This window comes from Sycon ciliatum, unplaced genomic scaffold (assembly GCF_964019385.1).
Source record: "Sycon ciliatum unplaced genomic scaffold, ocSycCili1.1 SCAFFOLD_2633, whole genome shotgun sequence".
In the NCBI taxonomy this organism is placed as follows: Eukaryota; Metazoa; Porifera; class Calcarea; order Leucosolenida; family Sycettidae; genus Sycon; species Sycon ciliatum.
The window spans coordinates 1-5,000 of record NW_027044725.1 but is presented as its reverse complement, the minus strand read 5'-3'; the positions used below and the strand labels follow the sequence as shown (position 1 = coordinate 5,000).

Genomic DNA, 5,000 nt, shown 5'->3' with positions numbered 1-5,000 from the left:
GGATTTCAGATTTCTATTTACTAACGGGGTTTATGTACTAACCGGACTCGTTATAATGAGGGAGGACCTGTATAGGCCCCCGGGCGTATAGAATAGCAGCCTTGATTTCCTGGGCGTATACAAGGGCACGGGCGTTATTTTGGAACCGGGCGTATACTTGGAATAGGGATAGCAGTGTATTGGGTGGGTGGGTGTATTTTCGAGTGGGCATATACACAGGCTTTTAAGGTACAAGAACAGTCAACCGTGTGAACAAAAAACAAACCCTCAATCGAGCATGAGCAGAGTGCATTTGCTCTCTAGTTGTTTTTTTATCCGTACCGTTGAAAGCATTCAGTATTTTAATGGTAACTTGGCCAGAAGAATGTGCCGGTATTGACACGTTATTGTTCTACCCGAGGTCGTTCTTCACGAGCTTGACTGTCTTGCCAAAAATAATAAATAAAAAATTTCACGGTTCGCGTGAGACTCGGCTGGAAGCCGAGTTTTCCGCATCCGCCGTGGGAACGCCACCACCCTCTAGGATCAAAGGCGCAGATGCAGCGCCTAAACGGTGGGAGGTGAGTAGATCAGACCCACCACCAAGTGGTCAAAGACCGAAATCCCATTAGCTGCATCCATGTTACCCTCGTGCCAGGCCACGAGTTCCCAATTAACTGTGGGTCGCAGCACGGCTGGAAAAATTCCTTCCGCTTCCAAGCAGGACTTGAACCTGGTACCCTCTGTTTCTCAATCATGGTCTTAGACCATCCCACTATGCCTGCCTGTCTTGCCAAAGAGCAGCATAAAATCAACATTGAATTAGAATGACGCAAGAGTGATGATGAAAAATCAAAAAGGTGCTTTTCCCAGGCTCGAGTCCTTGTGGCGACGGTCATGTTTCCGGCAGGCTTCTTCAGAGGATTTTTACGTGAATCGGATTTTCAGCTTCGGGCTCTCAGTTTGAGACTATTACGCCGCTCCAGGTGTCAGTTTAACGACCACCCTTTCACCGTAGTATAAAGTTCACTTTTCAGCGCGCGCAGCTGCTTTGCAGTATGTGTACTGCACTGGTAGAATGAATGTTGCAGTATGTGTACTGCACTGGTAGAATGAATGTTGCAGTATGTGTACTGCACTGGTAGAATGAATGTTGCAGTATGTGTACTGCACTGGTAGAATGAATGTCACTACAGTAGCATGAGGCGCCACTTCAACCTCGTGGTGCTCTTTCTTCCGAGATTCCAGCACCTTCCTTCCTATTCTTGGGGTGACGAATTCCTGCACTGGTGCGGGCGACTTCCCTTCTACACATCCATGCATACGTGCCAAGTTGTGGACTTTGACACCTGAGACATAATGTACGCGACCTGAGACGCTGGCCTTGCAGCCGTGTGCGCGCATGTGGTTCAAAAAGCAATTACTGTGCAAGCAGACATTTGAGTCGGTCAACAATTTCATCCAAAGCCAAAGAACGGGGGTTCCTCCGGTTGAAATTTTTGTCCATGGACCATGAATCGTATTGAAAGCAGAGAAAATCGACGTTAGATCCGGCATTTAATTTAGTCCGAAAGCTCCTTAGATGAAAAAAGATGATGCCAGACAAATATTTCTGCTTATACATGTACAATTCATTGCATTCCCAACTCCATATACAGGTACAGTACTGGAATTCCTGGTCATATTTCGGGAAATAGACTCTCCAGCCAAAAATGGAACATCTGTGCACAGGGTATGTGTAGGCCTGGTACACATTTGCCATTTTTAACTTAAGCTTTTCTTGTTTGACAGCTCTCTACACACTGGTGTGTGATGATGTTGACATATTTAGGGTTCTTGCCCAAGTCATTCCACTGTGTTTCTATGTCCACAAGTGTAGATAGGTCGGAGTTAAATAGTGACGAATATAGATGAGAGAAAATGCAGCAAGCGCCTTATTTGGGAAGTGGAGAGTTTTCGGCTCCGATTTTTGGTACAGCGCCATCCACAGGTCAGGAAGCACTCGTTCATTCGTGCAAAACTTCACATCCAAGATTCAACCAGCTATTCTGCCTTGTATAAAGGTCGGGAGCCTGTTTTGAATGCAAGCCTGATTTTCAAGATGCAATGTTGGCACAAAAGCCTGGCAGTAGTGCTACCAAACACGACACTGACACCATGTTGAAAACAAGCCTAGAGCTCACATCGGCTTCTACGTGAATAAGCCAGGACTTTATATGCGGCATCACGGCGAGCTATTTAGATACAAAGTGCACAAAAAATGACTTCCTTTCTGGTCATTTTCTGAAAAGCGACAAAATGGAATATGCGGAGCTTTGTATTCAGATTCTTCTGACACGCAATACATATTTTGAACAGAGTGGTCTTTGTTACGCAGCAGCTGCATTTCTTCAAGTGCTATTGTTTGGCAGCTATGTGCAGCAGTTGTGTGTATTTTCTGGCATAGGGGACCCTTCCACTACAGCCCGCGGGTACAGGTACATAAGTGGATAAGATCCGCTTATCCAGTGTACCTAACTAAAGCGCTACTCGTAAAGGTTTTGCTACGCGAACAAGTACAAAACTCTACATGATCCGCTGAAACGTAATTTCGCAACATAGACAGGCACTGTACTGTCAGAACTAGAAGGAGCTTTCATACGTGTTTTCAGTAGAGAAACATCCCAACTATTCATGTCATTCCTACTTCACTGCTCGCACTCACCAGCAATACTTGGGAGGCTCTTGTTGCCATGATGAGACCAACGCCAACAGCACCTCCACGATATGATACGACTCGGGAAGCAGACTTCGCAGCAGAAGATGATCTCTCGTGATTAGTGTTAGCTCCGCAACGTTCTTCGAGTAATAAGAGCAATACTCTTCGGTTGTCGCTGATCTCGCTACCTACTTGGTTCTGACTCTGTACTGATCTTGCTGGCTAGAACAAAGTAAAAGCCGAGATGGCTGGACAAGTGTGAGATGTGAGGTTTGGGACTGGATGCGTATGAGAGCTCCACTTGTACACAGAACGCGCTTTGGGATCATGTTGGCGCTGATTTGATCCCTTTTTCTTCCTTGACCAAGCTACGCATGCCGTTCCAAATGCCGGATAGGATCCCAGGAGCGAGAGTTTTTTTTGCATGGAGCCACCATTGGCAAGGATAGGGCCTGATATAGGTCTATCGCCGTTTGAACTTTGCACTTTGACATCTATCCGGTACACGAGTGGTGTACAGGCGACCGAAGCAGCTACAGTAGGACAGGCAGGTCGACTGCTGCCTAATATGAAATTGCTGCTGTCCAATGCGTCTCCGTCCACCAAAAAATGCATAGCCCATTCTTGTTTTTTCCATTTTCCGTAAAAGGAACATAAAGCGCACTCCTAAGTACAAGTCCGCAGTTCGCACAGCGTCATGTCTGAGACAAAAGGAGGAAGAAACTTGGCTCAGAAACTGCATCGTACACTCAAAGAAGATCAAAATAAGAGCCAATCTTGGCAATAATAAAATTGGCAAATGGCAAGTATCAAAGAAATTGATGTTGGCAGGAATGCAGAACTATACTGGCCAGTACAAGCTGCAACAGCCTCGGGGATGATGTACTAGTAGGTGGTAAAATTTGCGCAAGTGAACAGTCATAATGACACCGCATGTACTGTTATAACAGAGAGGGTGAACTTAGAAGATGAAGGTGACATTTTATCACACCAATTAGTTAGCATGTGCTTGGCAAAACTCCACTATACCAAGCCGCTGCCGACACAAACGGTATCTGTGTACGTATGGAAAGCCGCTACTGACTAAATCACATCACCTTCGTAAACTGCAAATTCTCGACATACACTAAAATTCCACTATAAATAGTACAGTGGCAGTAGTCTCCAAGTAAACCAGAGAGGTTCCAGGCTGTCCAAGAGAGTGCTCAATACCGAGAGGCAGAGCTAATTCAGTTTTCTGATTATTATTCTTTTATTCCACGATGGCGTGACGCCAATAAGGATGATTAATAAGTGCGATAGAACTGGTACTAGCCAGAAACAGCTATGATGGAAATTAACCGGGAGGCAAGAAGCAATGGATCATGAAAAACAAGCGGGGGCAATAACGTTAGCAGGGGTGATCGACTCGGATAGTTAAGTACACGTTCGAGATATCAGAAACCAGGGGGATGCGCGGAGCAGGAACAGGTACTGCTCAAAAGAAGACTGGATGCATTGTTTCGGAAAGAATTTCTACGAGGTTGGGTTGTGATGTCGATAGGGAGTGAGTTGTAGAGGGTGAGGGCACTGTTGATGTGGGAATCTCGGTGCCTGTTCGTGTGTGCGTGTCCGATGGAGTAGGTCCTTGTCTGTCGAAGGGTGTATGGTTGGTGTTGACGTTGTGGTGCAAGATGTGGTTGCTGCAGGTGTGGTGGGGAGGTTTGGTGGTGGATGTCCCATGCTAGTAGTAGTCCAGCGGCCCAAACTTCAAAAAAAATTCCGTTTCAGTCTCAAGCAGACAACCTGGGTTCTTCACTACGGCCTAAAAGTATGTATACCTGACCTGGATTCCGCTTGTTGTCATCTTCAGAGTTAGGGCAGAAGCTCAGGAGAAGCCAATTTCTCCGCTCTCGTCGGCGATACTGCGCACCATCTGGGGGTGCACAGTTCACGGAAAGGAGCGCCTTTTTCAAATATTTGAAGATGACGACGACACCGACAGGATACTCTTTGAAATGTAGAATTGCATTTTCGTTTGGTAGTTGCATAGTAGTTGCGTTTCGCGCTGTTTGAGTGCCTCCTGCCCACCGCTCACAGCATGGTAGACACCTTTTGACATGATGGAGGAAGAGGCCGTGAAGCTTCTTAGGCCTCGTCCTGGGAATGGCGTTGTATCGCGGGAATTTTGCTTGTGCCAATGCATCGCAGGAAAAGCAAACCCGATTTACTTTGCAGAGTTGGGAAACTTTGTTTGAAGCTGCTAAATGCAGGCAGGACGAGCTATACCTTCTTGTGCGAGAGCCACTGCACCGAGGAGAGCGTCCGCGGATGGTACCACCGC

At 46.5% G+C, this 5,000-nt stretch overlaps 1 long non-coding RNA gene across 1 annotated transcript in view; it reads right to left on the bottom strand.

Annotated features, from left to right (window-relative positions):
* Positions 1 to 3,290, bottom strand: part of LOC135830555 (uncharacterized) — a 4,799-nt gene extending 1,509 nt beyond the window's left edge. The window contains exon 1 of the long non-coding RNA XR_010556061.1: positions 2,684 to 3,290. This is a non-coding gene — a long non-coding RNA (uncharacterized LOC135830555). The remainder of the gene's footprint in view (positions 1 to 2,683) is intronic.
* Positions 3,291 to 5,000: the final 1,710 nt, after the last annotated feature.